This window comes from Lithobates pipiens, unplaced genomic scaffold (genome assembly GCF_037356315.1).
Source record: "Lithobates pipiens isolate NorthernLeopardFrog02 unplaced genomic scaffold, aLitPip1_a1.2 Scaffold_19, whole genome shotgun sequence".
Taxonomy (NCBI): Eukaryota; Metazoa; Chordata; class Amphibia; order Anura; family Ranidae; genus Lithobates; species Lithobates pipiens.
The window spans coordinates 458,377,363-458,396,117 of record NW_027507764.1 but is presented as its reverse complement, the minus strand read 5'-3'; the positions used below and the strand labels follow the sequence as shown (position 1 = coordinate 458,396,117).

General features: G+C 41.2%; 1 protein-coding gene and 1 long non-coding RNA gene across 2 annotated transcripts in view; one reads left to right on the top strand and one right to left on the bottom strand.

The window, feature by feature from the left end:
* Positions 1-18,755, bottom strand: part of NKAIN3 (sodium/potassium transporting ATPase interacting 3) — an 821,388-nt gene that overhangs the window by 137,492 nt on the left and 665,141 nt on the right. The window lies entirely within an intron of this gene.
* On the top strand, positions 10,608-12,489 carry LOC143998353 (uncharacterized). The gene is made up of 3 exons (XR_013277874.1): positions 10,608-10,897; positions 11,921-12,147; positions 12,246-12,489. It is a non-coding gene; the product is annotated as an uncharacterized LOC143998353 (long non-coding RNA).

The following is an 18,755-nucleotide window of genomic DNA, read 5'->3' as shown; positions in this document are numbered from 1 at the left end:
AATATTGGTTCAACATCAAAACAGGCTACAAAGACCACAGTATGTACCGCCGCTTTGCGAAGACTCATGAGAATGACTTTAACCAATTAAAAGCTACAATCATCGAGCTAGGGTATTTTTCAAACCATTATACTTGTTTAACCACTTGCTTACTGGGCACCTAAACCCCCCTAAGACCCAGACCAATTTTCAGCTTTCAGCGCTGATGTACTTTGAATGACAATTGCGCGGTCTTACAACACTGTACCCAAATGAAATTTTTATCATTTTTTTCCCACAAATAGAGCTTTCTTTTGGTGGTATTTAATCACAGCTGGGAGTTTTATTTTTTGCTAAACAAACAAAAAAAGATGCAAAAAAAAAAAAAAAAAATCATGTTTAATAGTTTGTTATAAAATTTTGCAAACAGGTCATTTTTCTCCTTCATTGAAGTGCGCTGATGAGGCGGCACTGATAGGCTGCACTGGTGGGCACTGATAGGCTGCATTGGTGGGCACTGATAGGCTGCACTGGTGGGCACTGATAGGCATAGTTAAGGCGGCACTAATAGGCACAGATAAGGCGGCACCGATGGGCACAGATAAGGTGGCACTGATGGGCAAAGACGGGCACAGATAAGATGGCACGGATGGGTGGCACAGATGGGTGGCACGGATGGGTGGCACTAAGGGGCACTGATAGGTACCGCTGATAGATGGGACTGATGGGCACTGATAGGTGGCACTGATAGGTGGCTCTGATAGGTGGCACTGCTGGGCACTGATGTGCGGCACTGCTGGGCACTGATGGGCGGCACTGCTGGGCACGGATATGTGGCACTGGGGTGCAGCACCTTTGTTGAGGCAGACTGTGGGCACTGCTGGGTGGCACTGTGGGCACTGCTGGGTGGCACAGCTGGGTGGCACTGTGGGGACTGCTGGGTGGCACTGTGGGCACTGCTGGGTGGCACTATGGCCACTGTTGGGTGGCACTGACAGGGGGGGCACATTTTTTATTTAGGCAGGCAAAGCAGGGGGCAGGTGGGCACTGGCAGGGGGCAGGTGGGCACTGGCAGGGCTGGCCGTGATCGGGACTGATGTCCCGATCACGGCCGCCGGTGATCGGCTTCTTTTTTTTTCTCCTCGCGCTATCAGCGCGAGGAGGAATAGTAGCCGATTACCGGCTCCGTTCTATCACATGATCAGCTGTCATTGGCTGACAGCTGATCACGTGATAAGGGGTCGGGATCGACCCCTTGCACGGATCGGTGATCAGGCGAGTCTCGTAGACTCGCCGATCACAGGACGCTCGTGCACGGGACTACGTCAATAGACGTAGTCCCGGAAAAGGAGATCCGTGCTGTAGCCGTCATTCGGCTATAGCGCAGATCTCAAGTGGTTAAAAACAAACTCTCTCATAGGGAGACATTCTGGTATTCTCAAATAAATACTCTCACCCTAAACGACTAGAATTAAACCATTGAGACCTTTTAAATGCCAACCAGAAAAGCAAGGCTGCAACAGTCATGTTTCTATTAGTGCTATTATTACCATCATTTATATATATATTACTTTTAGCATTTGTTACCATTTTTCAATATTCCTATAATTCTATGACAGCCTAATGTAGTCTATGAAATCTATCAGTCTAAAAAAAAATACATCACAACACACATTTCTTGTTTGAAAAATACCCTTTGTTACTTTATTCATGCATATTTAATTTGTCACATAGATCTAATGGTGCATACACACGATTGGACTTTCCGGCAGACTAGGTCCGGCGGACCAGAATCCGTTGGACAATTAGATCGTGTGTGGGCTCCAGCTGATTTTTTTTCCCCAAAATTCCGGCGGACCTAGAAATAAAACGTGTTTCAAATCTTTCCGACGGACTTGTGTCCGGTCGAAAAATCTGTTCGTCTGTATGCTAGTCCGACGGACAAAAACCGATGCTAGGGCAGCTATTGGCTACTGGCTATGAACTTCCTTATTCTAGTCCAGTGGTACGTCATCACGTTCAAATCCATCAGACTTTGGTGTGCTTGTGTGTGGCCAAGTCCGTTCATTTGTAAAGTCCATCGGAACTCCGCCAAAAAGTCTTAGCCCTTGTACACACGGTCGGAGATTTCCGACAACCAAATCCGTCGGATTTTGTCCGACGGATTTTGTCCGAAACTGTTGCATACACAAGGTCGGACAAAGTTGTCGGAAAATCCGACGTGATTACGTTATTTCGTTACGACGGGACTACGTTCACGCTAGTAGCCAATAGCTTTGGTGTAGGAATTTGATCTGAGCATGCGTGGCACTTTGTCCAATCGGAATTCTCTACACATGATCGGAGCATGTCCGATCGGAGCATTTTGACTGAAAATTTTATCGGCAAGTTGGAAAAGTTGGTCCGTCGGATACTCCGACGGAAACAGTCTGATGCAGACCACACACAGTTGGAATATCTGACAAAACGGTCCGATCGGACACATTCCGTCGGAATCTCCGACCATGTGTACAAGGGCTTAGGGTAAGCACACCATTACAGCAATATGCCATACATCTAATATCATGCTAGCTATGGTATGTACTGTATATTTCTTAACATCCTGGAGTAATATCTCTGTCTCTCACTCTTATCACGTTCTGTCATTTTTCCTACTGTTCTTTCCACTGTAGTTATAACTCTGGCTGCAATACTCCTGTATATGGTCAAAATTACACCCCAACCCAGTCGTTTGCTACCTAACCCTTTTCACCTCTCTCCAATACATTTCTGTATAAGGCTACAGTTTTATTTTTATTTTTGCACCATAACTTCTATCCTCACTTTAGCCCTCCCCATCACTGCCTACACACTATTATTTTTTTATAGCAACAGCTACTGTATATGATCGCTCCACATTCAAGCTGCATTCACACCTGAGTGTAGCGTTTTCAAGCAGAAAATCGCACTAATTTACCACAATTTTGCAGCACTTTTACCGCGTTTCGGTGCATTTTTTACCGCGATTTGCCGTGATTTTGTGCAGGGCAAAAGGTCACCAATGTTAAAAGAAGAAAAACGCCAAAATCTGCTCAACTCGAGTGACAAAAAAGGGTCCAGAACTTGTTTGAGCTTCAGGCGTTCGGCTTCAGGCAACATGGAGTGGAGATGTGAACCATCTCCATTGAGAATAATAGATTTTTTACCCTCTAGCGTTTTGTAGCTTCAGGCTTCAAACTACAAAACGCTCAGGTGTGAATGGGGTCTTAAACTTTGCCTTTCTTAGTGCTGCTACAAGTATCATAGTTTGCATTCCACTTATCATTGCTAAGCTGTCTGTCTTTATCTTAATTTATGACCCTGCCATACAATATGTGATCTGATTTTTATAATCTCATGGTACCTAGTGCCATCAACTATATAGTACACGGGCCTGCCTGATTTGATACAAACTGAATGGCTTCTTCCAGCTTGTTCTCCTATTACCTAAATTTGGTAAGTCTAAGCCCTTGTACACACGGTCGAACATTCCGATGGAAAATGTCTGATCGGACCTCGTTGTCGGAAAATCCGACCGTGTGTGGGCTCCATTGGACTTTTTCCGTCGGAATGTCCGACCAACAAAGTTTGAGAGCTGGATATAAAATTTTCCGACAACATGATCTGATCGGACAAAGTGCCACGCATGCTCAGATCAAATTACGAGACCAAAGCTATTGGCTACTAGCCTGAACGTAGTCCCGTCGTAACGAAAAAAATGTCATCACGTTCCAAACGATCGGATTTTCCGACAACTTTGTCCGACTGTGTGTATGCCACAGTTTCGGACAAAATCTGTCGGAAAAAATCAGACGGATTTTGTGGTTGGAATGTCCAACCGTGTGTACAAGGGCTAAAGGAGATAGGTTTGACTTGTGTCTTTTTTCAACATTGCCTACTATGTAACTATAAGATGGTGTAGAAATTGTACAATCAGATTGTATAGTGTATGGCCAGCTTTAGTGCCACATTTAATCTTGTTATTCAATTCCCTTCTCTTCTCACACCTTCCAGCTGTCTACTCAGTCAAGCTTCTCACATCGGGCACAGGGATTCATTTCCTAAAATTGGAGAATGTAAATTCTGGTGCGGCTCTGCATAGTAACCAATCAGCTTCTAGGTTTTTTTTTGTCAAAGCTTAATTGAACAAGCTGAAGTTAGAAGCTGATTGGCTACCATGCAAAGCTGCACCATATTTTGCACTCTCCAGTTTTAGTAAATTAAACCTTCAAACCTTGCCTGCATGGTGTCAATCAAACTCCGTCTTCTGTAATCATTTCTACTTACTTCATTTAAATCTACCAGTTAGACATAATGGACGCTGCCAGACAGGCAAACTGTGTTGTGATTATTTGGAAGCCTGGTCTCTGCCGACTTCTTTCTTATTGTTCAGTATTGCTGCACTGTTTGATATTCCTACTACTCATATTGATACATTGGGGTTGATTTAGCAATGGGAAATTGACTGTTCGCTACTTTAAATGTGCAGCTGCCCTCTGCAAAGGAAATTTTCCCTACAGCTTAGTGATTGGGGGTAAGCTTCACTCTGCAAAGAATCACATACAAGGACAATAAAAAAAAAAGCAAAACATTTTGCTTGCACATGATTGGATGATGGAAGTCAGCAGAGCTTTACCTAATTTACTAAGCTCTAAGAGCAAATTCCCTTGCAGAGTGCAACTGCACCTGCAAAGTGAAGTCGATTTGTATTTTGTAAATTAACCCCAATGTTTCTACTTTTTATATGATCGTTTTATATTCTTACTACCCATCTGGATGCACTGCTTTCACTTTTCATATGACTCTCATGATCTCATCTATCTGGTAATACAGTACACACTGATCCCTGATTCCCTTTCCATTGATGCCATTATAACAAACCTTTCTGCATTCATCCTGTTCCTACACATTGATATTTCCGGTGCATTATACATTATTCTCAGTACATGAATCATTTATTTCCACTAGATTCTTTGTTTCCCACAATTACCTATCACAATTACCTATCCAATATTATCTTCAATCATTGCCAGTGTATAAGGAATAAACTGCATTTCTTTTTTACACGTTTGTTTTTATACCTTTGAGGCTATATAAACACTGAAAACATTACAATGCTGCCTGATAATGTTATGTATACTGCTCTATCTTACTGTGGGTTAAGAGGAACTTTACCCTATGGACATAAATTTACATTCACACTATAATTTGTCTTGTAATATAATAAAACAGCATACTAGTCTGTGGAGTCCAGTGTTGTCTTCCCTGCATCCAAAGTCCTCCATGTGATGCCCACTTTCCATGCTGCCATCTTTCTGTTCCTTGCTATGACTTCCTGATATTCCTGGGCAGACGCAGAAATGGTCTATGCCAGCCAAAACCAACGGCATATCTGCATTAATGTGAGAATCCCACAAGTGCGCAGACATACTTCAGGTCTCAAGTCCCAAGACAGACAAGTGCCATGCCTGTGCATACAAGGGATCTTATGGTGCACATGTGCACTTTACTGAAGTAATACCTCCTGGGATGTGGAGGAGGGGTACACAAGAATATGAAGCATTATAAATCATGCTTTAAGTTGATGAGATGTAAAGGTTTTTAAAATGTCGCCACAAAATTTTAAATCTTGACATTTTTGGTATCTATTTACATGACTCAGTTTCATCTTTCATATTATACTGAATATTTCAAGATTTTATTGTGTTTGCTTTTTAATAAAATATAGATTTATCAAATCTATAAAAAAAAAAAAAAAAAAATGAAACTTTATTCTATTGATGATCTGCGTTCACAAAATGTAAGGCCCCTTTCACATGGGTAGGATCCATAATTATCAGCCTCGTGATGATCTGCTTGCTCAGCGGGGATTGCTCCTGTCAGCTCTCCGCTCTCCTCTCTGGGGGATCGGATGAACACGGACCGTTCGTCCGTGTTCATCCGATCCCCTCTGCAGACGGATAGAAAAATAGGATTTTCCTCCGTCTGCAGAATCGGACAATAGCGGAGACGGATGATATTGGGTGTCTGTGGATGTTCATCCGCAGACACCCGCTATCCCATAGGAATGCATGTATGTCCGTATTTCATCCGCAAACAGATGGATGAAATACGGAAATACGTTCCGCATGTGTGAAAGGGGCCTAACACTGAATCTAATGCTGCGTACACACAACTGGACTTTCTGGCAGACTAGATCCGACGGTCTTCCCGACGTACTTTCGGCGGAGTTCCGACGGACTTTCCGAATGAACGGACTTGGCCACACACCAACGGACTAAGTCCATTTGAAAATCTGTTCGTTTTCAACATGATGAGGTGAACGGGACTAAACAAGGAAGTTCAATAGCCAGCAAGTAACCAATAGCTTCCCTTGAATCATATTTGATCAGTCGGACCAGCATACAGATGAACGGTTATCCTGATTATTTAGTCCATCGGAATTGAGTCCGTCAGATAGATTTGAAACGTTCTATTTCTAGGTCCGTCTGATTTTTTTTTCCGAAACAAAACAAACGATCGGACTAGCCCACACAAGATCGGATTGTCTGACGGACTAATCCCTTCAGACCTAGTCTGCTGGAAAGTCTGGTCGTGTATACACGACATAACTAGTAAACCACAACATCAAAGTAAAAACCCTTTTAGGGCAGAATTTCCATTGCTATTATACTGCAATTCTATAATATTACAGGCATTTGAATATTACATAAATAAATTCAATAACATGCTTGAGTTTTCAACCCCATTAATGCAATGGCTTGTGGGCACATCTATACATTCAGTTGGAGAGATACTGATTTAGGACTCCCCAATACAAGCACTTGGCATACAAATGAATATGTTGGCATCTGAATTGTACTTATGAATCCGTTTTGGAACGACTGATCCTTTAATAGGAACCTTGTTATTCTCATGTAAAGACCAAAAGCTACAGGTTAGAATTTTACAGTAGGAAGTACATGCTCTACTTTATCCGTAAGGTAGAAATCTGGAAATATAATTGAACAAAAAAATAATCTGAAAAAGAATCCCCATTAAATGCAGAACTCTGCAGAAATCTAAACTATATCAAACATAGAGCACTATGTGCAGCTTTTAATGTGAAAAGCAGATTCTCTGAAATCCTTGTATTTTAAAGAACATTGCTTTTCTTAAAACCAGATCTTTTTTATTTTGTCTGCACCCCATTCATTGTGCTTCATGATTCGGCTACAAAAGAAAATCCAGCTAAAAATGAGTTGATAGATTGCATAGTATTTCCCGAGGTCACTCAGGATGGTGCACAGCCTTCTCGTTGAATCTTTTTTACAAGCAGTCTTTTAAAATATTGTGAATGTCACAAGAGGTGCCATCATTTTTGATGTATAATTTATAGCAGCTGATAATAAAATAGTCGAGATCTGAGGCTTTTGCTTCTCAGCAGAGTTGGGAAATAAGAAACTGTAGATAACAGGAGGATGAAAAGTCTCAAAGAGCACCAAAATACATTGTGCTATTGTAGCTTATTCTCTGCTAGATGTTATTATCCTAAAGATTCTGTATGATACTATACATACAGCTCAAAACACTAACATTTCAGAATAGGTGAAATAAAGCCAGTGATATATTGTATGTACGGTAAGTTATGTATTTGAAGCTTAAAGGAGAAGTGTGGAATAGCAAAAAACAAACATACATATCCACCTATATGGCTGCAGCATCAGTCCAGTGCTGCAGCTGTCCCCTGCCAACTCTAAGGCCAAGAACTGAGCAATCACATGGCCAATGATCGCTAAGTTATCAGTCTTCAGTAAGCAGAGAGCCCTCTCTGCTCTGCCTCTTCAGTGCTCACTAAAGCACCTGGCTGTGAAGGGGCAGAAGTGGCTGGCTTAAGCTCTCTGCAGCATGCTGAGAAGCTGAGACAGCTACAGATCAGGATCCAGGTTAATTCCAACATTAAAGTTGGGATCCTTGGCAGAGCTTGGGCCACCTCTGTGGCATCAGCCAACAGCAGACTTTAGCCTGCTGTCTCCTGAATCGGGGTCAAAGGAGAGCAGAAATAAGTGACCTACATGAGAAGTTTCGCCAATAAAGTTTTGGCCATACTTCTCGTTTAACCACTTCAATACCAGGCACTTTTGTCCCTTTCTGCCCAAGCCAATTTTTTGCTTTCTGCACTGTCCCAATTTGAAAGACAATTGCGCAGTCATGCTACACTGTACCTGAACTTTTTTTTTTATCATTTTGTTTTCCATAAATAGAGCTTTCTTTTGGTGGTATTTGATCACTTCTGGCATTTTTTTGCGCAACAAATAAAAAAAGGCCAACAATTTTGAAAAAAAATATAGTTTTTCTTCGTTTCTGTTATAAAATTTTGTAAATAAATGTTTTCTCCTTCACTGACGGGCACTGATGAGGCTGCATTAATGGGCACTGATAAGGTGGCACTGATGGGCATTGATGAAGTGGCACCAATAAGTTGGCACTGATGAGGTGGCATCAATAAGTTGGCACTGATGTGGTGGCACTGATGGGCACTAATGATGGGCACTGATAGGGGGCACTGATAGGTGGCACTGATGGGCACTGATAGATGGCACTGGTATGTAGCACTGATGGGCATTGATAGGCGGCACTGATAGGCACTGATAGGTGGCACTGATGGGTACCTATGGGTGGCACTGGTAGGTGGACACTGATGGGCATGGATGGGCACTGATAGGTAGCACTGATGGACACTGATAGGTGGCACTGATGGACACTTATAGATGGCACTGCTGGGTATCACTGATGAGGAGACGTATGGTAGGGGTGTAAAGTAGTCAGTGCTCTGGCTAATTAAGCTCACAAAAGATCCATAGAAAGTACAGGCTGGCAACTCAGCAGCTTCTCCATATAAAAAATGTATTTAAGCATTACAGCAATATGTGGCTACGGTACATTGATGACCTCCTACTAAGGTTCCATGCCCATATCAACCAGAATGAACACAACCTCACATTTACTATGACATATGATCATCAAAAAATGATCTTTTTGGATGTCCAAATTGGGCGTACCCCCGAGAATAAAATCTCCACCACTCTCTTCCGCAAGAGCACCGCAGGTAATACAGTTCTCCATGCGGAAAGCTTCCACCCAATGACAATCAAACAATCCATCCCTTATGGGCAGCACCTACATTTACGCAGGAACTGCTCTGATGATTCTCTTTTCAAACAAGAAACTTACAAGCTTCAATCCAGACTCTTGGCACGTGGTTATAGCCGATCATGTTTGTGTAAAGCCTACAACAAAACGGCTGCACAGTCTCGCAAAAATTTGCTGTCTAAAGAGAAGACTGTGGGTGACCCTGGTTTGGATCCAACCAGGATCATTCTACGCTTCTCTAAGCAGCATCATGCAATTCGGAACATTATCCAGAGACATTGGTCCATACACATGGATTACCCGAAGGTAAATGGTTTTATCTCAACTTGCCTCTCAATTACCTTTAAGCGAGCCAACTCATTGTTAGATAAATTAGTTCAGAGTGAAGTTAAAAAATGAATCCAAGACATTGCAACATTGTTCAATCCTCGGTTCTTTCCCCTGTGGTCATTGCTCTTTCTGCAAATATATAAGGCGAGAAAAAACCTTTTGTCTTCCTAATGGGGAAACGTTCCACCCCTCACACTTTGCTAATTGTCAAGCACGTGGGGTTGTGTACCTTATGTCCTGCGAATGCGGGGCATACTACGTCGGGAAGACGAAGCAGGAATTCCATCGACGTATGTCTAAACACGTTTACAGTATGCAAATTGGCAATCACTATTTACCACTCGGGTGACATGTAGTTGTTGTACACAACTACAAAATGCCCCGAGCTTCCTTCACCGTACTCGATCGAACCCACATTCCAGATCGTGGCGGTGATTGGAACAAAACGCTACTCCAGCGCAAGCAGAGGTGAATATTTAAACTAAATGCCACCTCTCTCCCTGGATTAAACAAATTTATCTATTTTTCCCCTTTTCTAAGCAGCTTTTCCTCCGGAATAAACGCAATAGTCCAATCTGGCTTAATAGCTTACTGTGGGTGTGTTTGGGACTTCCTGTTTTGTTCTTCCCCCATAGGGTATCAACCCCTTATACAGTGCTATCAATCTATGGTATTTATGTCTATTTATATTTTCTCAGATGTTTCATGTATATTTATGTATATATTATATGCATCTATATCAAGAATTATTCATACATGAGTTGGGGCACCTGCACCCATTCGTGTATTTATATCATGCACCAATGGCAAATTGTTTTGTTTAAGTTATTGTTATTTTACTTATGCTCCACTGTTGTATTATAATGCTATATTAAAGATAATGTTTCCCTTCCCTTTTGATTGCCTGTACCACCTCTCTGTCTCCTCTGGGAGTGACCTTCACCCTTGCTGCTGCCGCTCTCTGAACGAGGGGGTCCATTTGATATGTCTCCCTGGCAAAGGACCCATTTTCTATCTCAGTGCTCCTCCATGAGTCTCCCCTGTCAGGCAGATGGGCGGGTACCACTGCCGACATAGGGAGTATCCCCCCCTTGCTGGCGGTGTCCCTGGACATTCCCGAATGCCATCCCTCACAGCTCACGCATGGGGCACCGCGGGTGCACGTGACATATGGACGTCACGCTATTCTGACGGGAATAACGTCATTTCGGCGCCGCTCGTGACCTTCTGGAACTCCAGGAAAGCCACACGAGGCCAGCCCGTGTGGCGGCCATACCTTTCCAGGCTAAGTCAGGTTAATGGCTAGACCTGGCACACCTGCGGCGGTTTTTCTGGATATTGGATTAACTTTCACCACCAATATAAGCATGGACAAATAGGAGCATTTCATCTCCACTGTTCCAGCAGGAGGGTCAGATATACAGCCAGCTCGCATACGGTATGTTTTTATTTCATGGCTATGGTCTCACACAGCTCTAGCAATGCAATTTTGCCTTTTGGTTTGTAAAAAACAACTAAAACAACCTTGTTTATTATATATTTTTTACTTCTAGATTGGGTGATTTCTTTCTCTTTTGGACGTTGATCCTTAGAGTGTCACCCCCTTCATGACCAACATATAGTTAGGTCACCAGTTACAGTACTCCCTTCTTTCCTAGGTGGTGTGATACCAATACATATGACCTAAACAGTAAGGTAACACTCTTGCCACCATATGCTGCTTGACCCCTTGGTGTCTCTCCTTCCCCTATTCCTTTTTTTTCTTCTTTTTCTACACTGTAGCCTTTCAATGGTTTTTCTTTTTCCATTCGCATAATTCATTCATTATTATTTTAGTTTTTGTTTTGCACCATGGTTTTTTTCATTTTTTTTGTGTACTTCTTATTCACATATAATTTTTCTCACACCCTTATCATCGTCACACCCTTCTCATTTCACCTCTTTTTCATTCCATTGCTATTTCACTAATTTCTCAGGCATTCACTCTTATATGTTTGTTCTCCCCTCACCTCTTTCCACTTTCACATCTCTTTTTTCCTTTGATACCTGTGATTTTTGTGCTGTTATTCTCTTTGCAGCTCTGTTCATGTCCCACTACTTGCTTTTCACTAGATTGACACCTCCGATCTCGTTTTTTTCGTCCTATACAGTATTTTTCTTTCTTCACTTTTGGTATTCTTGCTTATTATTTTTATCTTCACTCACCTCAATTATTTCTTCACCGCACTTCACATTCACCGTTTCACTATTTCTAACATGAGGTTCACAATATTCTTTATACATCAAGCGGATTGGGTGTTCTCTGACTCTCCCCCCTATGTACACATACATGTGGGAATCTACATAATTTTCCGCACATGTGGTATCAATGTACTTATATTGGTGGTTTACCTGATTGCTCCTCTTATGTTTGAGCATATAATATTTACATTGTATTTTCTTTTGTGGATTTCCGCCGCAGGTGCAGCCTATCCTTACCCTGACTATTGTCTTTTTTTGCCGCCCCCTGGGGGTATTTGTATAGTGTGACTTCTTGTGAGCCATACCATTGGACTATTGCCCCCCTCTGACTGTGGCAGCTGTGAGATGTCTTGGGACCCCTTGTGGGGAGAAAGAGGCTTTCTTTTAAAAGGATCTCCATGTAGGACCAAAAACTCCCCCCTTTTCATTTTGGATATACATTATTAGGTAATTATATCAAATGTTCGCACTGTATGATATTACTAATTGCACATATTGTGCGTAAACAATACTTGATACATATATTTATGATGTATTTTTCTCAGCAGGCTGTCCCTCTGAAGAAGACCCCCGTTGTGAGGGTTGAAATGCGTTAGGACTATTTTTCATATTTTGGACAATTCTGTTGTAATTGTTTGTATGAAATCTCAGTCTGCAACTGTATATCCGCATTCTGTACATATAATTATTGTCCTACTGGAGCTCATTTTTTTTAACTATTATGTTAATTAAAAAATGTTTTACATACTAATAAAATAATAACATACTAATAAAAACTATTTTGATTTATTTACACGCTGTTGATTCAATCTATATTTCTGCTGCCTAAAAAACCCATTTTAGGGGAGCATTTCCCATTTTTGTTGGGGGTGATCAGCACTCTCTAACCAGTGTTGGTATGTGTCTTCCCCATTGTTTACAGCAATAACATCATCCAAAATACTGACGTGTTTCGGCCTTAGGCCTTCATCAAAAGCAGGTTTGATGAAGGCCTAAGGCTGAAACGCGTCTGTTTTGGATGATGTTATTTCTGTAATGCTTAAATAAATATTTCTATGGAGTAGCTGTTGAGTTGCCAGTCTGTACTCTCTATGCACCTTTACAATCACTTTAAAGTATTCCTATGTTAACATTTAAAATCATATATTGTTTTTTCACATTGGATTTTACGTATTTCTATCCTACTAATAATATGAATCTTGGAAATGCAAAACATACTTTTTAAAGAATCCTACAGATTTACTTCCTTGAGGTTTATGAAACATATTCACTATGCCCCGTAAGTCAGCACTTCTGTGTCACAGCCTTCACATAGCCCGATCAGAAGCTTTTCTCCAGAAAAGGACGCCACTTGGGAAATGTTGTCACTCAAAACAAAGACTGGACTCTGCAAGATGGATTGGCTGTTGAAGAGACCAGTGTAATCTGAATGCTGGCTAAATAATGTATTAAAATGATATGTGTTTAACAAGACCCTCACTCTACACAGTTGTTGGTAAGTTTGATCTGACAGTTTAAATTTAAAACACAATCTGTGTGTTCCAGACAGTGTAGTACAAAAACCAGCACAGACATGGTAACACTTTTCATTGACCTGTGCCCTGTGCATTATAGATTGCATTCACTTCTGCAGTAAAAACTACGGACACATACGAGTGTCGGCTCTTCTCCTGCTAGGGCACTGGACATAATAAGAACTTGTGTAGATGGGCTGCAGACTTTGAAGCAAGTCAAATCCAGTATTCCTTCAGGAGCTTCAGAGATACTCAGATTTATGTTCGAGTTGCTTTGATTTGCATTTCAGTTGCTCAAGGACTCGATTCAAGCTGCTTGTGAGTTGTTTTTGCATTCAAATAGATTTATATTGTAAAGAAAAGCAGCTTCCAAACAAACAAAGCCCTCTAATGTAAGCCCTAATGCATCTGCATAGGATTTTTAAAACAGCCTATTTGTGGAACCTGTACGTGACCTCTTCAGTTACCCCCACAGGGCAAAACAAAATGAGTGTGAGCACTGTAAACGGAAAATGTAATTCATTTTTAATATTTACATCAAGATCACTCATCCATCCATGTCTTCATGATTTATTTTGTTGAGAAACCACTTTGAAAAACACTCCGCTCACATTTCAGGCCAACTTGAGTAAGGGCATATGATTCATGTTGCATTTACTTCCTGGAATTGATCTGCCTTTAGCTCAGGCATGCAGGCAGAAGAGCATTTATAGCTGAGAAAACCCCTCCTACCCTCTTCCAGATGAATGAAAAAAAATGCCCTGGGATTTATGACATAATTTTGGCCTTGGCCAAAAAACAGGAAGCAACTGGGGAAATGTAAAAAAATTTTTTAAAAGAAGGAAATACAATATACTATCTTATCTATTTATTGGCTAACAGCATAAGGATTAAAACAGTCAATGCTGATTGATAGAGTATAGTTCTGCTTTAAACGCTTGCTGACCAGCCGCCGTCATTATACTTCAGCAGGTTGGCTCGGCTGCGCAAACGTCGTAGGTGTACGTTAGAGCAATAGTAGGGGAGATGCGCGTGGCCGGCAGCCACGATGTCCGCTGACCACCCACGGTCACTCCTCAGAGAGCCAGAACGGGGATCTGTCAATGTAAACAAACAGATCCCTGTTCTGTCAGGGGAGTACAACACGATCTTCTGTTCCTCGTAATCAGGAACAGCGATCTCTCTCTACTGATAGTCAGTCCCCTCCTCCCACAGTTAGAAACACCTCCCTAGGGAATACTTAACACCTTGATCGCCCCCTAGTGTTAATTCCTTTCCTGCCAGCGTCATTTATACAGAAATCTGTGGCTATTTTTAGCTCTGATCGCTGTATAAATGTTAATGGTCCCAAAAAAGTGTCAAAAGAGACCGACCTGTCCACTGCAATGTCGCAGTCCCGTTAAAAATCGGTGATCACCGCCAATACTAGTAAAAAAAATCAATAATAAAAATTCCATAAATGTATCCCCTATTTTGTAGAAGCTATAACTTTTGAGCAAACCAATTAATATACGCTTACTGTGATTTTTTTTTTTTACTAAAAATATGTAGCAGAATACATATTGGTCAATTCCTGTCTCCACTACCAGCGGTGCTTGGACAGGAATTGTGCAGGAGGCCACCCTAATTATTTTGGGCTCTGTAATCAGGTAGGTAACACCATCACAGTGAGTTGTATTGGATGAACTTCACTGGAAGACTCAACAAATATTTCTGGAATTAAGTGAAAATCTCAAGTGCAAATGAACTTCTAATTAGGTATTGCATTACAATTTTTTAATCTATGGGAGTCCAGTGTTTTACCTAAATTCCTCCTAATCCAACAGTACATAGTCACCTTTACCCCTGTGCCACTATGTTTAGTCTTAAAGTGTTACTAAACCCAGGACACTGCACTCACGTCTGGTCTCCCACAGTACAAAGAACATGGAAATGAAATAGTTTTAGTAAATATAAACTGCTAAATACCTTTTCTCATCAACAGTATGTAGGAGGAGATTTCATTCTCCTCTGACTGTCCTATGAGGCTGCATGACCCCTGACTCTCTGTCTGGACAGTGCTGATTGACAGGATCAAACAGCCTTTTTAAACAATGTGAAGGGTTAACCCATTAGGTTCCACAGTTAGTATAACAAGCATGCTTTACTTCATCAGAGTCAATATATCAAATCCCAGCATAAATCTAAAATATAATAGTGCAGCGCTAAACAGAATACACACAGGAATTAAGTTCACAAAGAGAAGGGCACACAAGGTCCCACAGGGTGTCCAGAAGTGCTTCTATATTGGGTTACAGTGCCATGTTTGTAAGTTTTACTCCTTATTTTTAATAAACTTAGTTCTATGCAGAGAGCACTATATACTCTCTCTATTCCATATACCGCTGTCTCAGAGCTCCGGTTCATTCTTATTGAGAGGACACAGATCGCTGCTCTATGAGTGCTCCCCGGTGTATTGATCCTATCGGAGAGGACTTCAATGATATTGCAATATATATACCCTTATATGGGAAAGCGTTTATGACCTACCTTAACTCAGGGGTCCACTTGATGAGGTGAGTGGCTAGTGTCGTCTGCGGTGGAGGTACTTCATGGATTCACTTTAAGAATATATAGAAGCACATCTGGACACCCTGTGGGAACTTGTGTGCACTTCTCTTCATGAAATTTTGATTCCTATGTGTGTATTCTGTTTAGCTCTGCACTATTATATTTTACTGTATATACAGCCTGATTTTACTATTGTGGCTTTTGTAACAATTTAAAGAGGTGTTCCTCATAAAAAAAACAATTAAAAGTCAGCAGCTACAAATACTGCAGCTGCTGACTTTTAATAATCAGACACTTACCTGTCCCAGGGTCCAGCGATGCTGGGGAACGAAGCCCCGCTCGTTGCCCCTCCGCTCAGCAGCGCCAGCATTCTAACTGTGGACACCTGGCTGTGGCTTTACAGCCAGGCACCCACTGCGCATGCGCGAGCAGCGCCGTGATTGGCCGCGCAGTCATCTGGGACCTGCCACGTGTCCCAGATGACTGACAGCAGGGAGGGGACAAAGCTGAGCCCTTCCTGCACTGAGGGAAAGTGACTTCAAGAGCCCAGGCACAGAAGGAGGCAGACTACAAGGGACCCCCTAGCAACAGGCATTTAGAGGTGAGTTAAAAAAAAAATCAAAATTTTTTTTTTTTTTTTGGAATTTTGATAATTTTTTTTTTTATGTGCAACACCACTATCCACTCTTTTTATTCTTTTTTAGATGCATGGGTTTTTGTGTGTATTTGTTGTAATTTGGTTTATTTAATTTTGTTTTTCAAATTTTTTTTTCTCTATTGTATTTGGCAAATGAAAACTTTCAATTCTACACCTCCCTTGTACAGATTAGAGGAACAATAATCCACAGGCTTTCAATGGTCCCAGGGATCCTCAAACTACGGCCCTCCAGCTATTGTGAAACTACACATCCCACGAGGCATTGTAAAACTCTGACCTTCACAGACATGACTAGGCATGATGGGAATTGTAGTTCCTGAACAACTGGAGGGCCATAGTTTTACGACTTATAGTCTAAACTGACTTTTCTGTCTCCTCTTAGGTGTCTAAACACCAGAAATAGAAAACAGGAACAAAAGTTGGTGCCGATAACAATGACAGATCACTCCAGTTTTAATAAATAGTTAAATGTGCAATAAAGCCATACTATAAATTGCATCTTTGCAGTAAAAAAAAAAAAAAAAAAAGAATAAGAATATGAAGGATTTATGATACAAATGCAAAATTCTAGTTATTGCATAATTTTCCTCTTTAATCTGCATAGAAGAAATTGTCATCTGTTGTTTTAGGCCACCCATGCACAGCCTGATAGTCACAAATGATGAAACGGATCCAAGTACCACCTGTGGTAATAGTAATCAAGCAGTGTAGGAATTAACATCTAAGCTTTAACAAACACATGCAAGCATCAGAAGTGTTTCTTTATTGCTTGCACAGATTTTACATGTTAGAAAATCTCTTTACTAGAATAAAAAAGAAACAATATATTTTTGGACTTATTAGAATTGAATGTACTGTTTACCATTCATGGTGCCAGTTTTTACTTGCCAGATTTATGATTTTTTTAATGGTATTTTGTATACATATGCTTATGTTCTCAATTTAGTAGTTTCTTATGTATGTTGTGCCAGTGTTTAAAAATAGAGATCAGGAGTAAATTATGGACTATTTAGCAGAAGGTACTGGAACACGCAAACATTTCCTGGTGGGCAGGAACAGAGGCAGTAATAAAGTGTATATAAATATCTAATATATAAATATATATCCCCGTTTGGAGTACAACTCCAATACAGCCATCAACTGGGCCCAGGGACTTGCTCTTTTGGCCAGTTACAGCTCGGTTCACCAGGACAGGTTGAAAATCTCCTCTTTACCCAACCCAGTCAAGGCGCATTACAACCAACAAGGCCCAGGGATTTACCTACCAATCAGATACCCAACCACTCATTAGGAACTGTTTTGAGCCTCTAGATTTTTGCTATTGAGTGCAGATTTATATGATTAACCACTTCCAACCTTGAAGGATTTGCCCCCTTAATGACCAGGCAATATTTTGCGATATATCACTGCGTCGCTTTAACTGGCGCTGTACCCAAATAAAATTTATGTCCTGTTTTACCCACAAATAGAGCTTTCTTTTGGTGGTATTTGATCACCAACTTTCTGCTATATACATATCCCAAAAAATATATATAAAAAACACATGTATTCATCAGTTTCGTTTTTTTGGTAAAAAAAAAAATCGCAATGAGCGTATATTGATTGGTTTGCGCAAAAGCTGTGTGTTCCATTACTTTTTGCTAAATAGTCCATAATTTACTCCTGATCTGTATTTTTAAACACTGGCACAACAAACATAAGAAACTAAATTGAGAATCTAAGCATATGTATCCAAAATACCATAAAAAAAATGTAAATCAGGCATGTAAAAAGTAAATCGCGTCTACAAACTACAGGATGGATTTAGGGACTTTTATTTGTTGTTTCTTTTTACTGGTAATGGTGGTGATCTGTGATTTTTAGCAGGACTATGACATTGCGGCAGACAAATCTTTTTTGTGGACCAATGACATTATTACATTGATCAGTGCTATAAAAAGGGGTTAAGTGTGTTCCCTGGGTGTGTTCTAACTGTAGGGGGGTGGGCTCACTAGGATATACCAGAGATCACTGTTCCTGATAACTGGGAACAGAAGATATCTGACATGGCATTAGAATGTGGAATCGCCTTGTTTACATAGGCAGTTCCCTGTTCTGCCTCTGTACACAGTGATTGCGGGTCATCGGTGGACATCAAATCCGCGGGACCTGCAGGCACACTCCCCAGGCAGGCGGCGGGCGCCCGCTATCCTCCTTGCTCTGACTGACATATAGGTATGTCAGTTCATGCAGGAGAGCCAACCTGCTGCAGTATATCTGCGCGAGCTGGTCGGCAAGTGGTTAATAAACATGGTGTGTCATAACACCGGGTACCGCTCTCTCATAACGAATAT